Source organism: Eubalaena glacialis, chromosome 1, assembly GCF_028564815.1.
Source record: "Eubalaena glacialis isolate mEubGla1 chromosome 1, mEubGla1.1.hap2.+ XY, whole genome shotgun sequence".
In the NCBI taxonomy this organism is placed as follows: Eukaryota; Metazoa; Chordata; class Mammalia; order Artiodactyla; family Balaenidae; genus Eubalaena; species Eubalaena glacialis.
This window is the reverse complement of record NC_083716.1, coordinates 62,287,842-62,313,431: the sequence shown is the minus strand read 5'-3', so window position 1 is coordinate 62,313,431 and position 25,590 is coordinate 62,287,842. Positions and strand designations below refer to the sequence as shown.

Here is a 25,590-nt window from a genome sequence, read left to right as displayed (position 1 = left end):
ACTTTCTTTTCTTTTTTTTAATTGAAGTATAGTTGATTTACAATATTGTATTAGTTTCAAGTGTGCAGCAAAGTGATTCAGTTATATACATAATCTTTTTTTCGATTCTTTTCCATTATAGGTTATTACAGGATACTGAATATCGGTCCCTGTGCTATATAGTAAATCCTTGTTGTTTACCTATTTAACATATGGTACTGTGTATCTGTTAATCCCATACTCCTAATTTATCCTTCCCTCCTTCCCCTTTGGTAAAGTTTGTTTTCTATGTCTTTGAGTCTGTTCCTGTTTTGTAAATAAGTTCATTTGTACCATTTTTTAGATTCCACATGTAAGTGATATCATATAGTATTTGTCTTTGTCTGACTTAACTTCACTTAGTATGATAATTTCTAGGTTGGCACTTTCTTGATTTTAGTGTCAGTGGAATGTCCATTCAACAGAAGGACTCATATTTCTTTCTAAAATGAACATTAAGTGATTTGTTGAAGGAAGTAAAGAGGTTGAAGTTGCAGATACTCCATGAAAACTAAGTTCTTGCTTGCACAGGCAATGACAACTGTGTCCAGTTGTTGCTTTGCTGTGAGAGATTCCATTGAAGGTAGATGCATTTTGATTTCACAGATGTTAACATGTGAAAAAAAAAGTTGGCATTGATGTATTATCTGTATTTATTTGTTTATTTATTTATTTGAGTGTGTTTAACAGCCTATTGAGTTATAATTTAAAACCATACAATTCACTCATTTAAAGTATATAATTATTTTTTAGTATAGTCATAGAGTTGTACAGCCATCACCACAATCAGTTTTCAGATATTTTCATCACCTCAAAAAGAAACCGCATACCCATTTCCCCCTCAATCCTCCCACTTCTAGGTAAACAGTAGTATACTTCCTGTATGGATTTACTTACTCTGGACATTTCTTGAATAGAATCATACACTGTGTGGTCTTAAGGTGGAAGATTAGGTTATTGATTTGAGAGTTTCCATCTGAGCATCACTTTAGCTACTACATTCCATAAGTTTGTTATGTTGTGTCTTCATTTTCATTCATGTCAAAGTATCTTCTCATTTCCCTTGTGATTTCTTCTTTGTTCCATTGGTTATTTAGAAGTTTTTTTAATTTCCACGAATTTGTGAATTTCCCAAATTTCCTTCTGTTATTGATTTCTGATTGTATTTTTTATGGTCAGAGAATGTACATTCTATGGTTTCAGTCCTTTTAAATTTATTGATGCTAGTTTTATGACCCAGCATGTGATGTCTTATGTTCCTATTCTTCTGTTTATTCTTTACTGCTTTCTTTTGCATTACGTGGATATTTTCTAGGGTAACATTTTAATCCTTTGATGATTATTCTCACTAATTTTTTTTTTGAATTATTTTCTTACTGAGTGCTCAGGGCTCACCACAGATAACTTGCCAACATCTACTTAAGATTTATACTAAATTCCAGTGAAACATCAAAATATACTCCAATTTAGCTCTATTTCCTCCTCCCCTTCTGTGCTATTGTTATTATATATATTATAGCTATGTAAAAAACCTAATAGTGTAATAATAATTACTTTATATAATTTTATGCTTTTTAAAGAAGCAGAGAGAAGAATGGAAGCAAGTTTTTTTTATAGAGTTTCTTATACTAAATCTTCTTATTTATCATTTGTTATCTTCCTTTCTGTGAATTCAAGTAACTTTTTGGTGTCATTTCCTTACTCCAATACAACTTTGCTTCTTCTTACTTATCTTATGCTGTTATTATCAAATATATTACATTCCTAAATGTTGCAGGCTCAATAATACAACTATATACATATTGTTTTATATATTTAATAATTGCTTTTTAAATAGTTGAGAGGTGAAGAAATGTGCATTTATATTATATCTTTGATTTTTTAAAGTGGATTTGAATTACTTTTGGGGTCATATGCTTTCAACCTGAATAGTTTCCTTTACTATTTCTTGTAAGGCAGGTCTGCTAGCAATGAATTCTCAGCAATGAATTCTTTCAATGTTTGTTTATCTGGGAATGTCTTTATCTGTCTTCATTTTGCAAGATGGTTTATGGTTTTACCGAATATAAGATTCTTTTTTTTTTTTTTTGGGCTGCAGCGCACGGTATGTTGGATCTTAGTTCCCCAACCAGGGATTGAACCCATGCCCCCCGCAGTGGAAGCACAGAGTCTCAACCACTGGACCGCCAAGGAAGTCCCCTGAATATAAGATTCTTGGTTGATGTATTTTTTGGGTTTCAGCACTTTGAATATGTCATCACACTGCCTTTTAGCCTTCATTATTTCTGATGAAAAATCTGGTGTAATCTTTTTGGGATTTCCTTGTGAGTAAGAAGTTGTTTTTCTCTTGCTGCTTTCAAGATATTTACTATGATATGTCTTGTATATGTATGATGTCTCTTTGTGCTTTCCTACTTGGAATTTGTTGAGCTTCTTGGAAATGTAGATTGTTTTAATCAAATTTGGTAAGGTTTTAGCCATTATTTCTTGGAATATTTTTTCTCTTCCTTTCTCTACTTCTGTGAAAAAAGTTTTCTTCTCTCTTCTCACCATGCATATGTTGCAGTGCTTTATGGTTTTCCACTTTTCTCTGAGACTGTTCATATGTGTTCATTCTTTTTTCTCTATGTTCTTCAGATTGTACAATGTCTATCCATCTATATTCAAGTTCGCTGATTTGTGTGCTAATTGATATTTACTGTTCAGTCCCTGGAATGCATTTTTCTTCTTGGTTATTATACTTTTCAACTCCTGAATTTCCATTATTTAAAATAATTTCTATATCTTAATGATATTGTCTATTTGACAAGAAATCATCATGGCTTCCTTTACTTTTTTAAAGCATTTTTTCCTTTAATTCTTTAGACCTATTTATAATTGTTTTAAAGTCTTTGCCTGCTAAGTCCAACATCTGAACTCTTTCAAAGGCAATTTCTGTAGCTTGCTCTTTTTTCTTATGTAGGGGCCATACTTTTCTGTTTCTTTGCATGTTTCATAATTTTTTACCGAAAACTGGACATTTTATTTTATTTATTTTTTTAAATTAATTTTTATTGGAGTATAGTTGATTTACAGTGTTGTGTTAGTTTCTGCTGAACAGCAAAATGAATCATTTATACATATTCATATATCCACTCTTTTTTAGATTCTTTTCCCATATAGGTCATTACAGAGTATTGAGTAGAGTTCCCTGTGCTATACAGTAGGTCCTTATTAGTTATCTATTTTTTTATATAGATTTTTCCAGTTTTTTTTTAAAGTTTCCATCTAAGCATGGCTTTAGCTGCGGCCCATAAATTCTTTTTTTTTTTTAATTAAATTAAATTAATTAATTTATTTATTTATGGCTGTGTTGGGTCTTCGTTTCTGTGCGAGGGCTTTCTCTAGTTGCGGCCAGCGGGGGCCATTCTTCATCGCGGTGCACGGGCCTCTCACCGTCGCGGCCTCTCTTGTTGTGGAGCACAGGCTCCAGACGCGCAGGCTCAGTAGGTGTGGCTCACGGGCCCAGTTGCTCCGTGGCATGTGGGATCTTCCCAGACCAGGGCTCGAACCTGTGTCCCCTGCATTGACAGGTGGATTCCTAACCACTGCGCCACAGGGAAAGCCCACTACTCAGGTTTTCTTAAAGCAAATGTGGTTTCTATATGTCAGTTGCAGAAGCTGTTACCTAAGAAAATAAACTTTGATTTCTCATACACTTTCTCTTTAATTTTTGGTATAAGTCTTTATGTTACACAATTGAATTTGAAAGAATAGCCTTTCTAATTGTGGTTCAAAATCATATCAAAGCGATGCCTGAAATACGAAAATCTACCTACCTATCCTGTATGAAACCTTGCTGAATGAAAAAAGCATTGTGTTTTAGCACTAGGGTCACTTTTTCTTTTAATATTTTTTGGTTTAGTTTTACTTCTTATCATAGAAAAATTTCAAAATACACAAGGTGAGGAGAATAATACAATTAATCCATGAACCCCAACGTACCCATTATTCAACTTCAGCATATGAACATTTTGCTAATCTTGTTATATCTTTCCCCTCCCCCCACTAGCTCCCTTCCCAGAATTATTTTAAATCACATTACAGACAACATGTTATTCCATCCATAAATACTTTGTAACTCTGTTTTTAAGTGAAGTCAGAGAAGGTGTTATCTTGTGGGTAGGCTATGGGGGAAGTGGAATTGTGGCAAGTGTTTGGAATGGTGGCTTATTGCAAATAAGTGGATAACCCAAAGCCTTCCATGTAGTAGAAGCTCTATTAAATATTTATTGAATTGAAAAATCTAAGTTATTGTGTGAAGTAATATTACAATTTTAATGTGCCACAAAGGCAATTTACTCATTTTTAAAAATAGTTTTTATGCTGCCTTTAATTTTAGCATTGGCTTTAATCACAGCCTGGCCCCCCACTGCTGCTCCTCTCTTTCCTCCTGGCATTTTACTAATCCATATCTTTTCTTTTGGCTCTTTCCCAAGTATATACTCATGTCAGTGAACTCTTGGAAATCTGTTACTGCTTTTGTTCTTCCCCCTAAATATTTGCACTTTTAAAAATTCTTAAAGCTAGTGAAATGGGTTTTAAGCAAGAGAGTGACATGAAAAGATTAGCATTTTAGAAAGATAATTTTGGTTATGTTGTGGAGGATAGATGGGAGGCAGGGACTTGGAGATATAGAAACAGATGGATTTAACAGCTATATAAAAGCTAGAACTCACAGTTTTTGGTGACTGAAGGAAGGAAGGTGGGAGGAAGAAGTTAAGAATGATAGCCAAGTTTATAATTTCAACAACTAAATGATAGTACCATTTTCTGAAAGGAGGAGTACAAGGGAGAGAGCAGATTTGTGGGGAAAATATTCTTCTATGTGATTTCCTAATTTGGTGAGTGGCGCGGGGGAAGAATCTTCTCTTGACTCTCAGTATGGTGTTCTAGTGAAACGAGAATTGTTTTACTTGAGCAGTACTGTGATTTCATTCATGCTTTTAAACTAGTTTATGAGAAGAAAATCTGCTGGGCTGCTTGTATTCCCATTTCTTCACGGCATGCAAGTTTTGTGTAGTCATTATCTGGACCAACACTTGTTACCTGACAGTCACATGCCAGAGGTGGTAGACAAGAGAAATAACAATCAAAGTTGGGCACATGTTATAAGGGAATCCTCCAATCCCCCATCCATTCTTTACTTAGTTGTCTTTTATAACTTAGAGGCCACTAGATGTTTGATTTACACTGGTGATAGAAGCCCAAGTCCTGAGGGAAAGTGACCCCAGATTTTCCTTGTTCCATGCACCCCTAAGCTTACTTTCTTAGAATACTGTTCCATCGTAGAATTTTCTTTGCCTGGTGAAGGGTCAGTGTAATATATGTATTAAGAAACTTTCAAAAGTTTCATTTATTCATTAGTTAAGATAGATTTCTTCCTTCCTTCCTCCCTCCCTCCCTCCCTTTCCTTTCTTCCTCCCTCCCTCCCTCCCTTTCCTTCCTTCCTTCCTTCCTTCTTTGGAGCAGTTTATTTTTTAACTTCTTTATGAATACTTAAATTCTCATAATTAACAACTCTTGTTTTTAGTAGACACCTAAGAAATTTAGTGTGTAAATCTTCACTAATTTCTGTATTATCTTCACAAAAGGACATTTTACTCCTCTTTCTTTTCTGCTTCAGATTATATATATGATCTTTATCCAAAATAGTTGGTACTAAGTCATCAGTAGTTTCGTCATTCTCATCATTTGAATCAGGTGGGTACCAAGATAGGGCTAATACTAGTACACTAATTGCAGCTGAGTGCATTTGTTTCATGTGAGTTTCTATGACCAAAGGACACTGAGAACCTCTCAGGGTAAAAGCTGGAGCCAGTGTCATCTCGGGGGCTGGGTCTCCCTTGTGGATAATTCCTGGCTATTCTGGGGTCCCAAAGCTCCAAGACAAGATGATTCCACCAAATTGTAGATTTCTGTACCAACTGTAATAAAATACATGTAACTAATAATTCAGAAGTGACAATCCTCCCAGGTAAGGTTCAGAGGTTTTGGAGGGTTTCATAGTGATCTCAACAGCTTTAAATTCTTGATATTTGTTTCACTGCTGATTGTGTCACTCTTTGGGGAATCAAGATTTTCCCCCAAGTGAGTAGTTCATCAATGAAGTTCTGGAAGAAGATCAAGTCCAAAAGGATCTCCAGAAGTAGCTTTATTTGGTCTTCCCATTTTTAAACCTATCATCGGAGAGAAAATAAATAGAATAGAAAGTGACAAAATGATACAAGTCCTTTTTTGAAACTTCGATGATGACATGCTTTAAACTCCAAACTAGTAAATGTTTAGGTGCTTATTTCTGGGAAGGACCAATTCATACAGTCCTTCAAACTCTGTACTGCATAACTCCAGGGAGTAAAATTCCTGTATATGGAATGTAGCAGCCCAGGGTCTAGGAATCTGGCTGTCAGGAGGGACTCTGCCAGCAGAGCCAGTGAGGCTGGGAGTAAAGCAAAAGCCAGCAGCCTCAGCACAGCAGAGACCCAACCAGCCCCACCACCCAAAAGGAGCCTGAGGGGCGGGACAAAATAGATTTTCTTTATGAAACTTAAAGACAGTAAGGAAAATGGTACCCAGTGGAAAACATTTAGAAAAATAAATTTTGAAAAGAAGTGATTTGCTTCTCCTCAAGTCCATCCCTATGTCTCCCCACCTCCATTACTCTTTTTTTTTTTTTTTTTTTTTGATAGGTAAGACGTGGATTTATTTAGAGAGATTCACATTCCATAGACAGAATGCGGTCCATCTCAAAAGTCAAGAGCGGCCCCAAAATACGGGGTGGTTAGTTTTTATGGGCTGGGTAATTTCATAGACCAACAAGTGGGAGGATTATTCCAACTATTTTGGAGAAGGGGTGGGGATTTCCAGGATATGGGCCGCCGCCCACTTTTTGGCCTTTTATGGTTAGCCTTGGAACTGTCCTGGTGCCTGTGGGTGTGTCATTTAGCATATGCTAATGCATTTCAATGAGTGCCACCTCCATTACTCTTATCATTCTTTAAAACAGTAACAAACATCGCAAAACCTTGAAGTTAACCTTCGAGCTACCTTTGGCCATCAACACCTAATGGTTATTAGAATATTATACTTTTTTCTTTCTCGGCTTTGTGGCAAATTTTAAAGGCTGGGGGAAAGTATAGTAGACAGTGTACCTTAACTTTACTGTTACTATTATCACCAAGGTAGCTTTTTGGAATTCTGTGGCTTGATCTGCCCCTGGATTTTAGTATTGGATTTCAGATATGATCTAAATAAATGTGGGTGCTTCCAGTTAAAGATGGTAGATTTTTTTCCAGCTTTATTGAGAAATAATTGACATACATCACTGTATAAATGTAAGGTGTAGAGCATGACGTACAGTTTGATTTACATATATTGTGAAATGATTATCACAGTAGGTTTGGTTAACATCCATCATTTCACATAGATAGAGTAAAAAGAAAAGAAGAAAAAAAATTCTCTTTTTGGTGAGAACTCTTAGGATGTACTCTGTTAACAACTTTCTTATAAGTACACCCTTATTCATGGTTTTGCTTTCTGCAGTTTCAGTTACCCATGGTCAATCACGGTCAGAAAATATTAAATGAAAAATTCCAGAAATAAACAATTCATAATTTTTAAATTGTGAGCTGTTCTGAGTAGTGTGCTTGCCATCCTGCTCTGTCCTGTCCAGGATGTGAGTCATCCCTTTGTCCAGCATATCTCTCCCATTAGTCATTTAATAGCCATCTAGGTTATCAGATGGACTGTCTTGGTAACATAGTGCTTGTGTTCAAGTAACCCTTATTTTACTTAATAATGTCCCAAAGCACAAGAGTAGTGATGCTGGAAATTTGGATATTCTCTTACTGTGCCTAATTTATAAATTAAACCTCATCATAGGTATGTATGTATGGGAAAGAGCATAGTATATCTAGGATTCGGTCCTATCCACAGTTTTAGGCATCCACTGGGGGTCTTGGAACATATACCCTGCAGATAAGGGGGGACTACTGTATATCGTTAACTATAGTCAGATGGTTCATTGAACACAGATTTACCTTCACTCTTTCTCAAAACTCCACTAAAATAACAAAGGTTTTTGGTTTTTTAGGCATAAATCCACAATGGGAACAAAAGACAAAGGAAAGGGGAGGGAAATGGAAGGGACTGGAAATTTTAGATTTAGAAATCTGAAGAGAAGAAGAATGAGTACTTCTTTACTGAATCCTGAAATTAGTAATGGTGTAAATTGAAAAGGAACCTGGCTTACCCTGAAACATCTTCCAATACCTTTGTGAAATGGGAATGAGACAACAGGAGAAATTAGTTGAAGGCTTCATTGAAAATCTCTTTACATGGTACTTAGCCCCCCAGATTCTCTTCCCCCATCCTGGAAGAAAACTGAAAATTTAATCCCCCCCAAAAAATGAAACAGATTTTCTGGAATGAGGAACCCTGGACACCATGAGGGCAGGGGTAATGTACTGAAAGAGGAGGAATAAATGGAAATTGATGTATTGAATATTGGTATTTCTAGCCTGCTTCCCTCATTTGGCTCTGAGAACATTGGCAGACAAGCTTTTACCTTCAAAGTAAGAGATTGGTAATTTTCTCTGGAGAACCTGACATAATCTGAAAGAAAAGACTTAAAGATACTAATCATTTGGGTATCCCCAGGGAAATAGCACAACCAGATCACTTTTGCAGTGAAGACCACTATTTGCATAAAGTTTCCAATCAGCTTTTTAGCCATCACTCCCCACTCCTAAATATGAGGAATCAGTGAAAGATCACTAGATATTTGAGAAACAGTTTTAATATGAGCGAAGCCAAAGCAAATAGGAAACAGCAACTTAAAGGGAACAGAGCTTATGCAGGAAGAAGGAAAAAAAAAATTTTAATATATCACTAATAATCCTCAGAAAAAAAGTAATGCATCTAGTATATGGTGCTCTAAAAAAGGAACTTTCAGAAAACCAAACAGATTTTAGAAATTAAAAACATAACAGAGTATTCCATAAAAGTTTTGAAGTGACCAAGAAACTAGAACTAAAAGAAAGAAATATAATTTAGGAGAGAAGAGTAAGAAAATTACAGGACCCGTCCAAGAGATTCAATAACCAAAAGAGGTTCAAGTAATAGGAGTTCCAGAAATAGAGGATAGTAGAAATGGAGGAGAAGAAATCATCAAAGAAGCCATTCCAAGAAACTTTCCATAACTGAAATACAAGTTTCTATATTGGAATAATCCAACAGTTGCCAAGCATAGTGAGATCCACATCAAAGGACCTCTTAAATTTCATAGTAATGATTTTAAAAAAGAAAATCATACAGAATCAAGAGAAAAACAAGTTTTACTACAAAAGATCAGAAATCAAAGCTCAAGCTTCTCAACAGTGAAATCTACTAAATATTGGAGAAATGACCTCTAAATTTTGAAGGAAAATAAGGGTTTTAAAAAAATAAATTTATTTATTTATTTATTTTTGGCTGCATTGGGTCTTCGTTGCTGCGCACAGGCTTTCTCTAGTTGGCGGCGAGCAGGGGCTACTCTTCGTTGCGGTGCGCGGGCTTCTCATTGCGGTGGCTTCTCTTTGTTGTGGAGCACGAGCTCTAGGAGCACAGGCTTCAGTAGTTGTGGCACGCGGGCTCAGTAGTTGTGGCTTGCGAGCTGCAGAGTGCAGGCTCAGTAGTTGTGGCACATGGGCTTAGTTGCTCTGCGGCATGTGGGATCTTCCCAGACCAGGGCTCGAACCCGGGCCCCCTGCATTGGCAGGCGGATTCTTAACCACTGTGCCACCAGGGAAGTCCCCAGAATGTTTTTTTAATTTGGTGATATTGTGATGCCCATTTAATTGGTCTGACAGGCACGTAGAGATAGTAATTCAATGAATAGTTGATTCATTTATTTCTGGATATTTTTGCCATCTTAATTTAATTTTAAGAATTGGAACACTGGAATGGGGTGAAGGGGGATGATACTATGGAGGGAATGTTAGAGAGCTTTTTGCTGTAGAATTTGGTGTCTTGTTATTGGTAATCAGGAAAGATTTGATAGTTTGAATTTGTCAGGCAAGGAGTTTGGGGATAAGAAGTTGTTGAGGCTGAGGCTACTTGGAGCCAGTAGGGACCTCTTTGTTTAGATGTATAAACTGATCATATCCTCAGCCTGGGCTGCCAGCTTTTAAAATTTCTCCCCATGTGTTACTTTTTGCTGCTGACACTTTGCTTTTTGATACAGCCTCTTCAGTTTCTTAGATTTAATAATTTTAAATGAATTGTGGGGTTAAATTCATCTTAAGACCAGCCAGGTTTTAGGTTGTGAGTATTCTCAAAGGCAAAATATACACAAAGTATACTGTGTGTGAAACATCATCCATTCATTCCATTTTTGATTAAAACAAGGCTTTGGGAGTTAGGGTGTTTATGTCTGTTTTCAGAAACAGATGGTTGTGTGGTTGTACCAGAAGCAGATGTTTTGTTTTTCTGGGAATTGATTGAGACTTAAGTGTGAAAACTTAACCTGAGCTAATTCTTAGGGAAGGATGAGAAAGACAAGTTGCTTAGTTCCCAAACATACTTTAGAAAAATAGCTATCTACTTTTCATGTCAGTTCCTTTCTTTTTTTTTTTTTTCCTTCCTGTGGTTGCTCTGATATAGTTAAAGTCTTTGTGGCTTGGCCGAAGGGCCAGTGATCCTGGAACCCATTTTAGTGAGAGGATCTGTAGATGATCCAAATGGTCAGTTCTAATGAAATGAGGACACTGTGATCTGTGGTCATGCATAGGCCACAAAAAGGGGAGACTCCTTTTCACTCTCATCAGAGTGGGGGGTCACTTCCATGAGGGAAACCAGTGGGTATTGCCGAGACTACAGACTCCCCTCTGTAGTCCTTGGATCGTGATTCTCCATACTCTGTCCTGGATCCGTTCTTCACCATTGCTGATTCCACAAAATATACCCTAACCACACATTCAGTGGGAGGAACTCAAGAATCGGCAATACAGAGGAATGCATATCCCTTCTCAGTTTACCCAAAAATCTCCGTTGTGAAGTGGTTATAGAGGTGTAGCAGTACTTGAACTGGTCCATTTCCACTTACAGTGTGCCTGGTACATTCTCACCTTCATACCATATGTATTCCTTAGCCCATGCACTCCCAAATGTTCTTTATTCTTTCTCTAAATCCTACTTACTTTTAAAAGTCTAACTGAATTTCTACCTCTTCTGAGGAACCCAGTTTTAACTTTTGTTTTCTTATTTAACGTTGCAAGGATGTGTGTCTAGTTTCCCTTACTAGTTTTTAAGTCCCTTATATGTAGGAGTCATGCTTTATTTGTATCTTGGCTGGTAGTTAGCAAAGCCAGGAACAACAGAGGTTATTGTGATTCTAGTGTAGCTGTCTAACCATGAGCCAACATCCTACAGTAGTATATCAGGGACTAGCCCATTTATCAAAAGATAAATGATCAAGAATCCAGAGAATTTAGAAATGTTTGTGACTGGTGGTGTCTCTCACTGGACCCTTCTTCTGCTAAGGCAAACCTGAGTAATTTGTAGCCTATAGTTCTACAGGAAAGTGTGAAGGGAATTCCCAGACAAAAAAAAAAAAAAAAGAAACAGTAACTCAAGTGGTTTGAATTTTTTTGCTGAATGCACTTTAAGCATAATCAATATCCACCCTAAGTACTTCACTGAACAGTTTATATGAAACCGCTGCATTGCTCGCGCTCCACCTTGGCTAGAGAATGTCATTGTGTAGATTGTTTTCAAGTTGGATTTTATTACCTGACAAAGGTACGCCATCTGGGTGCATCTAGTGAAACTTCTAGATATTTTGAAGGATTAGATTATGGTTTTTAATTCCCTTCCGTTCCTTCACCCCTACCCTCATGTCCAAAACAAGTGTGATGCTATTCATTTTAGAATATTATTTAGGACAAAAGGTATGATAAAAGCAAACTAGTGGCTCCTTGAAGGAGTGTGTTTTGGACTCAGATATGGAATTGCCACATGCCACTACTTTGGGCCTGTCTTTGGCATCTGAGAGACTTTTGCATGTACTGTGTGAACACTCTCTTCTTCCCTAGGAGAGCTTGGTTAGTGGAACAGTGTTGGGATTTCTAGCCCATTTTCTGCTGAGGGAAAAATATGTCAAGTTAAACATTGCAGGATGAATAGAGGCTTTTGGGGCAGGGGCATGGGGAGAGCTGTAGTATCCAAAGTGTTATCAGAGGAAGGGAGAGAGCAGAGATCATACCAAGAAAAACACAAGAATGGAGTGAGGTGGAGAACAAAATGTAAGTCCCTAAAATCAGATGCATGTGGGAAGGATCTTCTTCATAATTAACTACAAATGTTTAAAAAAAAAAAAAAGGCAATATTGTTTTTTATTTTCTTCTTTTCTTTTTTAAAAAATTCTTTTACTTTATCTTTGAGTTTTTGGTTTCAAAAGCAGGTTAAATAGAAGCTTATTATGAAGTCTAGAACCATAGGCATTATTGAAATTTACCAGCCCCCAAAAGTCAATATCTAATTACTGTACCTTTTTGGCTATTCCACATAATTAACCCTGCTGCTTGATCCAAGGGAAGCCAGGGGAAGACCAGGCACTGTTGGATGATGTAGCTCCTTGCTTAACCCTTCATGTTGTGCTGCAAGGTTGAATAGCCCATTTACTTGGATCTGTGAGGGGTTGCATTAAGATATTTCCTTCTACTCCCTCTTGAGAACCAGTGAAAAGAGAATGCCTAATTCAGAGAGAGAGAGAGAGATTGCTTGCTTTGAATTTGACTAAAAGGAAGTACATAGGCTTTTGTTTTCTTTACTTTTGTTTTTTCAGATCTTATCAAATTAATACTGTCAAATTTGGGAAAATGTGGCTCTGTTTTCTTAATAGATCTCTTAGAAGCATGTGTCTTATGCAGATAGTAATTGTGGTTTTTAAAAGCTAATGTGCGTAAGTTACTTACTTAAAATCAAGCTATCTTGTAGCCATGCATAATTTTCTTGAGCATTTTGTTGAAGGTAGTTACACTTTTTAACTGGCTACATATAGTTTTAGGAGAGGTTAAAGAATAGATTTAAGTAAGCTGGCTGCCTGCTGGCATGTCTAAGAAGGGCAGAAAGTCCCGCAAAGCAGTTGTCGGCAGGGATTAGATCTCTGGATGCCCTTGTTTGTCAGGAAAAGCCCTCTGTGCACCCAGCAGCTCCCATAAATGTTAATGTGGCACTATGCAGGGAGCCAGTGCTGGGGAAAAGCCTGTCCCTGGGTAGGCGTGGGTGAGTGTGAGAGGGCTGCTGGGCGATCTGCCTCTCTGGCTGAAGTAGATTGCAGAGCGACCTTGCCTTTTCAGGGCACTGGTGTGAGGAATTCCTGCTACCCAGTGAATTTGGGGAGATTCCTAAATGCTGATATATTTTCAGCTCTAAAGTGATAATGCCCTTGTCGGAGTGAGGAGCAAAAAGCACATAGGGGATGATTTTAAAACATGAATCAGCCAATTCCTAGTGTATGTCTTTTACTTGCTTGATAGAGCTGTTCAAGCAGAGTCTTAACTGTTGTCAAGGGAGTTGGGATTCCACATAGTTCAGGGATTGCCCTTCTTTTCCATTCCCCAGGGCTCCTCCTTCCTTTAGATATTTAGCATGCAGATATAGTTTCATGATCCAGCAGGAGAATCTCCCCAATTTCCACATATATCACACGGTCAGCGAAGCAAATGATTATAGTGGCAGCTCCACACAAACCTGGCAGTCCTACTGCTAGCAGGTTTCCAGTAACCTTGGTGTCTCTGCAGCAAGGTTAGTGGCTGTGTATTTACTGAAGCTACAACTTTCTTTTTCTCTTCTCTCTCTGCTTCCACACGTTTCCCCACCTCCCCTCCTGCTACCACCCCTTACCACTTAGGTTTATAAACTTGCAAATGGTATGCAGGGACTAGATGTGCATTTAAAAAATACATTTTAGAGTTTTTTAAACAGTGTATTACAGAAATATATTTCAATGTCCAAAAACATTCTCTAATTGTCACAGTTAGTGGCAGATTAAGGAAACAGAATATAAAATAGACTGTATTCTAGGAAGTCACGCTTGTTGAGTAGGCATTTATCCGACAAATTGAAATGAGCTTCTTTTGTGTGTTGGCATATATTCCAGAATTGCAATTGTATTCACTTTTCAGTGTTTATGTAATTTTTGTTGGCTCCTTTCATGGAAGTAAGGGCTCACTTTATCTCTGACCCTTGTCTTATTACAAGTAAGATCCTACAAGAGCAGCAATATTCACCTTAGTATAATTTGTAAAAAAGAAAAAAAAACCCATTATATGTGTAGCCACTTATTTTAATTTAGTGTTAGTTATCTAATAGTAGAAGTGGTTGAAGGAATCCTTTTGGAAAGGAGATTTTTTTTTATAGAAATTAAAGGGGTGTTGCTCAGAAACTCTTAATTAATAGATGTTTATCGAATATATACTATGGGAACATATTGAGCACTTTACAGATTCTAAAGAAGAAGAATATGTCCTTGTCTACAAGGTGTTTCTTACCAATTTGAGGAGATGAAAGTTGCCTATGGAACAGTAAGTGAACAAGACTGTTTTAAATAAGGTATTAAGCAATGCAGTAGAAGTTCAAGAATAGAATGATACATAATGGACTGATTTGCCATAGAAATATTTTCATTAGACATGAGATTAGTGTTCAGAGATGTCACCCAGTTTAGTTAATGTAGTTCAGGGTAGCTGTTGGTGGAATTCTGGCTAGGTTTATACACACAGACATACACACACACACATACCTGTTTTATGCTGTATTTGAACACATCAGCCTGGAGTGAGCAGCCATTCTTTTTGCTACCTAAAAACAAGTCACATATGGCAGAAAGAGATGAGTTTTTAGAATCAGATACATCTGATTTCAAATCCTAGCTGTGCTGATTCTTAGCTGTATAACTTCCCTGCACCTCAGTTTTCTCATTTGAAGGATTAGGATAATAGTTACTAATTCACAGATTTGTTGGGATTAAATTATTTTGAAACACAAACATTGTTTCTCCAGTTTTCTCACTGAATTCAGTCCTCCTAGAAACATGCCAACACTGGTAGAAAATGTGAGTTTGAAGCTTTAGGTATTTCCTACAGTACTTGTTCTTATGCAAACCATCAAATTAGTGCTCTCCTACCCTCTCTTATAAATCTATACCTTCTGAACTTCAAACAGCAAAATAGCCAAGAAAATTTCTATAGAGAAAGGGAAAGATTTTTCAGGGACCATATTTTAATCTCAAACTTAAAAGGGTAAACTTTCTATCAGCTTAATAATGTAATATAAAAAGATTTTAGTATTAAGCCAAACAAAACATAATTTGAAAGACAAACCTGCTGCCCCCTGCACCTTATAAAATATCTTGCTGGACCCAGCTGAGGTCCCACCTCCAAGAAGGCTTCTCTGGTCACCCCTGCCCACAATAATCTTGACTCACTGAAAATTCAGTTTCTCTTGGTTATTTAAATTTCATTGAGTTTCCTCCGATTTGGCACTTAAACATTGTTATAAACCAGTGTATGTGCATTTTATGATTGTATCACGTGTTGCTAATTAGATTGTAACCTCTTAGCCATCACAGACCTTGGCTTAATCCTCTCTGTTTTCTTCACAGCACCCCAGTGTTGCTCTGTACATAATACATACTGAATTGATACCTTTTTCTTGAGGAAAGTGATAACAATTGTCAGGAAACAAGGACAGAGCCTATTCTGTACTCTAGTCTGTGGAGGGAATTCTGGCCTGTTCATTTAATAGGTATCTAGGCCATTACCAAAACAAGTAGTTGTTGACTTTGAGTATATGACTCCAGCTAGTTAAACAACTCAGTTACTGCTTTCCAATGTAGCACTGAAATGATGGGATTGTAGTGAAACCACATAGGTAGTAGGCTGTATAAATAGTTGCACATACAAACTAGTGATGAGTAAATTTCATCTAATACGTTCTATTTAGAAATGTTACACCACACCATATTGCTAAGGGATAGGTAAAGAAGATGTGTTTAAAAAATCATTTTGTATTTTTGCATTGTCACCTAGTAGCACATCTTGAGTAGTTGACTCAACAGAGTGCTTGCTTGGTAGTCTATAACATCCCCTGTTTTAAAAGCTGCTGTAACGGACCAGGTGGTTTGTTGGAATAAACCTCACATTTGCTAAGTGGGGACTCGAGAGAATAAGCATTGGGTATGTCTGAATTTCTTCCTCTGGCAACAGTCTAGAATGGGGCATGATGTCTTGGAGCCAGTTTTGCTGTTTTCCTGAATCTTTTATGTCTTGTTATCTCTTTCCTTAAGTGGAAGAATAAGATGGTGCTTAGAGTCCTTGAGTCCTGTAACTGGTTCATTTGCACCTGTCTCGAATGATTACTGTGTCTACTCCTTGAGGCTTATTCTAAGGGGTGAGTTTGGGGTATTAGATGAGTAAAAAGTAGAGGGCAGGCTTGTAATTTCTCACTTCTTTTCTTTGGGTCCTCCCATTGACTATCTCTAAGTTCACCAATGCTCAGGTACACTCTAGGGACCTTAAAACCTATCACAGTCAAGTGAGCAGAACTGACATGCTGGATAACTTGACCAGTTCCAAAAATGGGATTGAATGGCTAGAAATTTTGGAAACAGGGTACTTAAGAGTGTAATCTTAGCACAATAGGCAGTAAGATGTTTTAGATTTAAATAATATTATGTAATTCATATTCTGTCGTTGGTAGTATGAGTACCAGTTAATACATAACAGAGTCAAATGGCTGGAATTTGAGTGATTGCTAATGCATATTCATTATATTACAGCATTCCTCAAATGTTTATAGCTTCTGTGATGTACTTAGAACTACATTAGCTTTAGCTTGATGTCAAGCAAGTGTTGAAGCTATAAGAATTTATAATGCTAGCTTTATATTATTTTATAGTCTAATCATCTTATTTGAGCTTTCTCTCTCTGATTTTGTTTTATGGGGAAATTGCTCCATTTTCATACTACATCCAGATAAAATAAGGTTAAACCATATTTGACACACAGGATTAGCTCTTCCTCTCATCCCTTCATTCAAATGTAAGATCGGTGAAGTTCATCTCCAAGGCTTCTAGCTTTCCCTTTCTGTTCCTATTAACCCCTATTGAGTCCTGTTCTCTCAGAATTCTCCATCAAATTTGCATCCAAGAAAAAGATAGACTATCACTACATTAATCTTTGTGACCCTTCTGGGCTTCTGAAATTAGATTCATATTTCTAATCATGGTACTAAAGCAGTTATCCTCTTTCAAAGGCATTTCAGACTTCATCAAGCCATCTAAGTCACACAATAAAATATGGAGTACTAGAAAAGAAATTTGAAGACCAGCTAGCATGATCAGAGATCCTCAAAAGGATGTCAGTTCCTCTTCTCACTACATGGCCCACCAGCCACTTCTGATATATTTACTGGCTTTGGTTCTGGTTTGAACAGTGGCTCGATTCAGGAGACTTTGTGGGAACCTGTTCTGTGCCATGCATTGTCATAGACCACTTAAACTGTAGACATATACATCAGAATTCTGAATTCTGTAGATCTTTCTTACCCCTACAGCATTACAGTCCAGCATTTTGGTCTGGTTCTAGTGTATGTCTTTCATGTTGCAAAATTTAGCAAAGGAGAGGGAGGAAAAGCTGTTCCCTGAATCTGTATCAAGTGAATGTTGGCTTTTTTCAATAGAATGAGAAGGGCAATAACCTTTAGGCTAGTTCCAGACTTGTCTATTTTCAGTACTTTCTGTCCCCCTTCTTCCACCCCCTTTGGGGTTGGGTGTGGAGGGTAAGATACACAGGAAGTTGTATGTGTCATATACTTCCCAGCAGCCTAAACAAACATATGAAGATTGTTACCTGAATGAGGTCTAAGGTGAATCATATATACTCCTCTTAGAAACCATGGTATTAAAAAGAAAACTCTGCAAGATAATTCTGATGTGTTTTATTTTCGAATTCTATTATTTTGTAAGTAAATGCAGATGAAAAGTATAGTAAGTGTGGAGTTGAAATACACATCTCCTGTTGGGTTTGGTTTGGTTTGATTTGTTTCTTTTCGGCTGCGCCATGCAGCATATGGGATCTTAGTTCCCCGACCAGGGATTGAACCTGCACCCCTGCAGTGGAAGCGCGGAGTCTTAACCACTGGACCGCCAGGGAAGTCCCCATCTCCTGTTAAATTGAATCTCTTTTTGCTTGATAAAATAATAGCCCTGGGTATTCTTGGGATTCCCTGGTCCTTATTATTTATAAGTTTGTGTCTAGGGAAGGCTCTGGCTACACAGTAAGAGCTGCTAGGCATGCTATATGCCACTATGCTCAGAAAGCTTTGATTGCAGAAGTAGTTTTGTGAATAATAGCACTTCATTTGAAATGTAATCTCCTAGGATCTCATATCCAGTATATAATTTAAATCATAATAGTGCTTTTTATTTTGATTATAGAGAAATAAGAAACAAAGAAATATATTGTGGTCTGACAAAGATAGATCAGATATTTTAGAGGCATTTCAAAATCGTGAAAGCCTTGCTCTATTGGTATATGTTTAGTGGATATTCTTCAGAGTGATTGATTCTCCCTGGAAGGAATAGTGTTCATATTGATATACTCTTTTTTTTTTAATAAATTTATTTATTTTATTTATTTATTTTTGGGTGCATTGGGTCTTCGTTGCTGTGCGCGGGCTTTCTCTAGTTGTGGTGAGAGGGGGCTACTCTTCGTGTGGTGCGTGGGCTTCTCATTGCGGTGGCTTCTCTTTGTTGTGGAGCATGAGCTCTAGGCGTGCAGGCTTCAGTAGTTGTGGCACGCAGGCTTCAGTAGTTGTGGCACGTGGGCTCAGTAGTTGTGGCATGCGGGCTCAGTAGTTGTGGCTTGCGGGCTGTAGAGCACAGGCTTAGTAGTTGTGGCACATGGGCTTAGTTGCCCTGCAGCATGTGGGATCTTCCTGGACCAGGGCTCGAACCCGTGTCCCCTGCATTGGCAGGCAGATTCTTAGCCACTGCGCCACCTGGGAAGCCCTCATATGATATACTCTTGATAGTCTTTGTAGATGGGGGAGGGGTTGAAAGTATTTTAAGAGAAATGATCTTCTCATTGTTGAGGGCTAAGAAGTGGTGGGTGGCACTTTTTGTCTTTGTTGCCCTACTTGTTCCCAACAATTTAAAATTAGTGTCTTAGTCTTGTGTCTTAAGTTTCTTTATATTATTAAATGACTATAATGTTTTCAAGTCAAATTTAAGTCTATAAAACTCAGCTGCTGGCCAGCTGTCTCTTAAAGTTGTGCAAAATGGACAAAAGAGAATTTTCAGTTAATGCCATGTATGGACTGCAAACTGTAATCATTAGTATTTATTATTTTCACTCCTTTCTGTATTATTACTCTCTTTACCATACCATCTATACACCTAGTCTAGGGGAAAGGGTATCAAAGTTTTTTATGCTAGTCCTTAGATGGATTCTCTTTAGAGAATGTTTTTCTCTTTAAAACAGTGCTGAAAAGTTATACTCTTTCTCTTTCTCTTTCTTTGAAGTTTCTGCTTAATTATATAGCCTATTTAGATATAGGATAAATTACTTTTGTTTGTATCAGGAAGGCTTTCAGCCAATTTGCTTTCCCTTAGTTATTGAAATTCCATGAATCACCAAGTATGACTAATCTGAATAATTACTGTTTGAGTGCAGGTATATTACTTGTAAGTTGATCTCTGCATATTTATGTAAGAATATGAAATTCTATTAATTTATTAAAAAATTTTCCCCTTCTGAACATGTTTTCTTCTGTGTGGGAAATTCTTTCTAAATGCTGAAAAGCAACAGACATTTTTAAATGACTTTATCCAGAGGAGATTGCTACCTCAGTTCCCTTTATCAGTAGGAACCATATGAATAATAAAGTGTGGGGCCTTTGAAGTCAAGTTTGAATCCTGGCTATTCCGCTTCCTAGCTGTGTGACCTTGGATAAAGTCATTCAGTATCTCCATGTAAATATGGGAATAATGGTAGTACCACCTCAGGAGTTTCTTTTGAAGATTAAATGACATCAATGCATGTAAGGTATAGTGTGTTACATGGTTAGTGCCCAATAGATGCTGGTGGCAATGATGATTATGCTGCTTTTCAAGGTTTACTGCAGTAATCTGAGTAGGAACAACAGCTATTGAAACCACTCAAAAAGAGAATAACCAGAAAAAGGAAGAACTGTCAGAAAATTTTTATAGAAGCTCGGTAGTCTTGGGCCACTTAATATATAGGTAAACAGTCCTGTATCCTTTTGTGGCCATGAGGGTTTAATTTATTCAGGAGGGGTAGACTGGGTTCATGTTATATATTACTTTGTAACAAATCACCTTGAAATTTAGTGACCTAAAACAACAACAGTTATTATATTATTATCTCTCATGGTTTTGTGGGTTGATTGGGTGCAGCGAGATAGTTCATGCTTGGGGTGTCTCATGTGGTTACAGTCAGATGATGATGGGGTCTTCCTCACACATGTCTGGCTGGGCTGGCTGTTAGCTTGTACCTCAGCTGGGGCTGTATTATGGAATATCTATATGTGGCCTCTCTATGTGACCTAGAATTCCTAAGCACATGGTGACTGGCTTTCAAGAGTGAATCTCTCAAAGGAGCCAGGTGGAAGCTTTGTTGCCTTTTATGACTTAGTTTCAGAAGTCGTATCATTACTTTTTCCATATTCACTGGTCTACCCAGATTTGAAGAATCATAGATCCTCCTCTTGATGGAAAGAATTATTGGCTTCATCATATTGTGAGAAAAACCTGTGGGATAGGATATGTTGTGGTGGCCGTCTTTAGTAAACACAATTTTCCAGTCTGCCCTCTATCCATGAGCATTCATTTTCCACATGCAAAATACATTCACCTCCTCTACCAAGATCCTCAATTCACATTCCATTACAGCAGCAACTCCAAGTCTAGGATCTTATCTATATCAAGTCCAGGTGTGAATGAGACACCACAGGTACAGTTCCCTGCATACAGCTCCTTGAGAACCATCCCTTCTTGATTTGAAGGCCTGTGACTTAAGAGATAAGTTATCTGCTCCACATACATTGCAACATATAATGGCAGGACAGGTACTATAGGATAACCATGATAGATGCTCCCATTGAAAAAGAGGAAAAAACAAGCGATACATAGCAGTCACGTATTGATAGCAGTTCTGGAATCTAGCCAAACACATATTGCCAGTTGCTTGATTAGGCTCAATCTTTGTGTCTTTGGGGTTGTTTGCTAAAATTCTTGGCTCTGCCCTCTGGGCTCTTGATTCTGCTGAGTCATCCTTGCTTTTGCATTAAAAATTAGTCTCTATTAGTCTCTTTCCTTCTTTTTTTTTCTTTTTTTTTTTTTGCTCTTGAGGAACCTTATAGAAGTTTGCGAGGTCCAAAGCCTCCCTTCATTTTGTTTTGTTTCTGACCTTTTCTGTCCATGTCGGTACAGTTTCTGCATCCCAACTTCTGTGGGCTTCTTATTAAATCAGTTTATAAATTCACTCCATTAGACAAACCCGCACCAAAAATTTCTTCAAGGTAAGCCCTTCTCAACCTCGAGCTCCCAGTGAGACTGCAGCGGGACAAGACCCTTCAGAGTCTTAGAAACCCTGTTGTTTAACGGAGAGTATCTGTGAGGCATGCCCTTATTGATAGCCTTTTTTTTTCTGTTTGAAAGGATCTATAAGGCATCACCTTAAGTCTTGTCAAGGTCTTAATGAAGGATCTTAAAGGTTCATTTTCAATTTGATGTTTGCCTAGAACCTATTTCTTTTTTTTTTTTTTAAACATCTTTATTGGAGTATAATTGCTTTACAATGGTGTGTTCGTTTCTGCTTTATAACAAAGTGAATCATCTATACATATACATCTATCCCCATATCTCCTCCCTCTTGCGTCTCCCTCCCACCCTCCCTATCCCACCCCTGTAGGTGGTCACAAAGCACCGAGTTGATCTCCCTGTGTTATGCGGCTGCTTCCCACTAGCTATTTTACATTTGGTAGTATATATAAGTCCATGCCACTCTCTCACTTCGTCCCAGCTTACCCTTCCCCCTCCCCATGTCCTCAAGTCTATTCTCTACGTCTGCGTCTCTATTCCTATCCTGCCCCTAGGTTCTTCATAATCTTTTTTTTTTTTTTTTAGATTACATATATATGTGTTAGCATACGGTATTTGTTTTTCTCTTTCTGACTTACTTCACTCTGTATGACAGACCCTAGGTCCATCCACCTCACTCAATTTCGTTTCTTTCTATGGCTGAGTAATATTCCATTGTATATATGTGCCACATCTTCTTTATCCATTCATCTGTCGATGGACACTTAGGTTGCTTCCATGTCCTGGCTATTGTAAATAGAGCCACAATGAACATTGTGGTACATGACTCTTTTTGAATTATAGTTTTCTCAGGGTATATGCCCAGTAGTGGGATTGCTGGGTCGTATGGTAGTTCTATTTTTAGTTTTTTAAGGAGCCTCCATACTGTTCTCCATAGTGGCTGTATCAATTTACATTCCAACCAACAGTGCAAGAGGGTTCCCTTTTCTCCACACCCTCTCCAGCGTTTATTGTTTGTAGATTTTTTGATGATGGCCATTCTGACCGGTGTGAGGTGATACTTCATTGTAGTTTTGATTTGCATTTCTCTAATGATTAGTGATATTGAACATTCTTTCATGTGTTTGTTGGCAATCTGTATATCTTCTTTGGAGAAATGTCTATTTAGGTCTTCTGCCCATTTTTGGATTGGGTTGTTTGTTTTTTTCATATTGAGCTGCATGAGCTGCTTGTATATTTTGGAGATTAATCCTTTATCAGTTGCTTCATTTGCAAATATTTTCTTCCATTCTGAGGGTTGTCTTTTCATCTTGTTTATGGTTTCCTTTGCTGTGCAAAAGCTTTTAAGTTTCATCAGGTCCCATTTGTTTATTTTTGTTTTTATTTCCATTAGAACCTATTTCTTAATTTGAGAAAGTTTGCCTTCTGTAGAGATAAGTTTTGAAATGAGAAAAAGTTATTTTCAAACCCAGAAAATCCCAGGTTATTTATATATCTTCTAAAATTTTTTTGAAAAGAAAAAAGGTAGATTTTTTTTTTTAATAGCTTCTCTCTTCCACTTGTATTTTACTATAGATAGCTACAAGAAGGTAGGTAGCACCTTTAAAACTCTGCCTCAAAATCTCCTTAGCTAGAACATTGAGTTCATTAGGTACATTTCCTTTTTTCCACATTACCGCAGGTGACAATATTGCCAAAATTTCCACCACTACATATATTTCCTCTAGCTTCTGATGAAATTTTCCTCATTTTCCTTTAAGCTCTCAACAGCAGTCTCCTTGAGGCCTATTGTGCCTCCACCTGCCACCCCATTTCAGAGTCAGCACCACATGTTTTAGGTTTTTGATATAGCAGCACCCCACTTCCAGGAATATTGACTTTGGATTGTCAAATAAAAGTTGTTTCATAATCCATAACTAAAATGAGTAAATTTAAGAAAAATTTCCATTAAAACTGCTTAAAAATTGAAAATGTGTGTGTATGATAATTGTGATTGTATTTTAAAATAATTTTATCTTTTAGAGATATTGAAATATTAGTGTATAAAATGATATAGCTTCTGGGAACTTGCTTCAAAATAATATGTAAGTGGGGGAAATGGAGTGGGGCAGATGAAATAAGATCAACCATAAGTTAGCAATTGTTGAATCTGGGTGACGGGTACATGGGGATTCATTGTACAATACATTTGCGTAAAATATAATAAAAAGTTGACGTAAAAATACTTTGGGAGTTCTTCAGAGGAAAATTAAAACTTAAAAAGATTTTATACTTGAAAGGGTAAGCTTTAGTTTCATGGAAAAGTCACTTATGTGGGATACTCAATTTTCTGATCGTGCCAAGCAAATGAGGCATTATTATATGGTGCTTTTGGTCACCTACAGTTGTGCACTGAAACTTTTGTTCTCAATTTTTTCCTTTTTTTTTTTTTTTTTTTAATTTTATGATTACTTTGTTTATGCACAAAAGCTACCTCATTGTTTATTTTACTGGATCTTGCCTGGCATTGTAACCAAAAAAGTTACTATACCAGGTGATTTTCAAGCTATTCTCCTGCAGTACCCCTAACTACAGAGAGTGAGAAATAGACCCCCTCAGGATCCTAGGGTATATTTGGCAGGTATGAAGTTTCTTTGAAATCCCATTTTCAAATTCCCATTTGAAGCTTGCATACATTTTTAAATTCTACTATGTACTAAGTATGTATATCTTTTTTTTAAATAAATAAATTATTTATTAGGCCTGCAGGCTTCAGTAGTTGTGGCACGCAGGCTCAGTAGTTGTGGCTCGCAGGCCCTAGAGTGCAGGCTCAGTAGTTGCGGCACATAGGCTTAGTTGCTCCACGGCACATAGGAACTTCCCAGACCAGGGCTCGAACCTGTGTCCCCCGCACTGGCAGGCAGATTCTTAACCACTGCGCTACCAGGGAAGCCCTATCTTTTTACGTATAAGGTTTCACTGGTATCCAAAAGTAGAGCATTCCTATGAAACTTTGTAAGCAGAAATGGCATAAAACAAAGAAGCAATTACTTTAGGACAGCTATTGCTAATGGATGCACAAAGTAAATCTAAGTAAAGCACAGATTCTCACAGACACAGTTGAAAGCTCTGGTGGCTTGATGCCAAGATGCTGAGTGTGGTTCCCAGGGAAGGAGGTTGGCAGTGCCACTCTCATCGCTCAGGTTGTGCACTGCCTCTACCACGGCTCATTGCAAAACAAATACTGAATGCTATTTTTGCTTTTTGCCTTTTTTCATAAAAATGAAAATCATCTTCAGATTTCTTTTGGTTAGTGAAACCAGGTACTAATGTAAGTCTTCCATAAAAGTGAAGTAGGTAAAGCAAACTTTAAAAAAGTGGGGGAATATCAAAATACTTTCTATCAGACTCCAAGATAAATAAACTCTAGGGAGTTGTGCCAAGTTTTCCTCTAACACCAAATAACACCTGGGCACACTGTTAACTTATTCATCCCTCAGTTGGATCACAGATCCTGGTGACTGGAGATGCTGGCTTCTGATAAGGTGCCTATGATGTGGTATCTGTTTCTTGGCCCAAGTGAACAGATTGGTTTAAAATAATGCTACTTTGTAACTGTTAGAGCTCATTGATCCACCAGGGGTTTCCACAAAACACCAGGAAAGCCAGGTCCATGCTCTGATTACCTTTGCCCTAAACTACACGCAAGTGCCTTAACATTTCTCGAATAGAAACATTTATAGAGATATTGCATCCTATATAAGGCAAGGCCAAAGCCTTAAGAGGGAAATTTAAACCATCCTTATTTCCTCTTTGACCAAGAATTGTTTAACAAAAAGTTTTTGAATTTCCAGGCAGAAGGACTTTTTCATTTTCTGGTTTTGCTACAAATTTCTAGTTTTATTGCACTATGATTACAGAATGTTTCCTTTATTTTTGCTACGTTTTGG

The 25,590-nt window shown here is 37.4% G+C and overlaps 1 protein-coding gene and 1 pseudogene across 1 annotated transcript in view; one reads left to right on the top strand and one right to left on the bottom strand.

The window, feature by feature from the left end:
* The window catches only part of MCU (mitochondrial calcium uniporter), a 212,500-nt gene that overhangs the window by 85,805 nt on the left and 101,105 nt on the right, over window positions 1–25,590 (top strand). The gene's annotated exons all lie outside the window — the stretch shown is intronic.
* LOC133087604 (glycoprotein endo-alpha-1,2-mannosidase-like) lies at window positions 5,531–6,315 on the bottom strand (annotated as a pseudogene).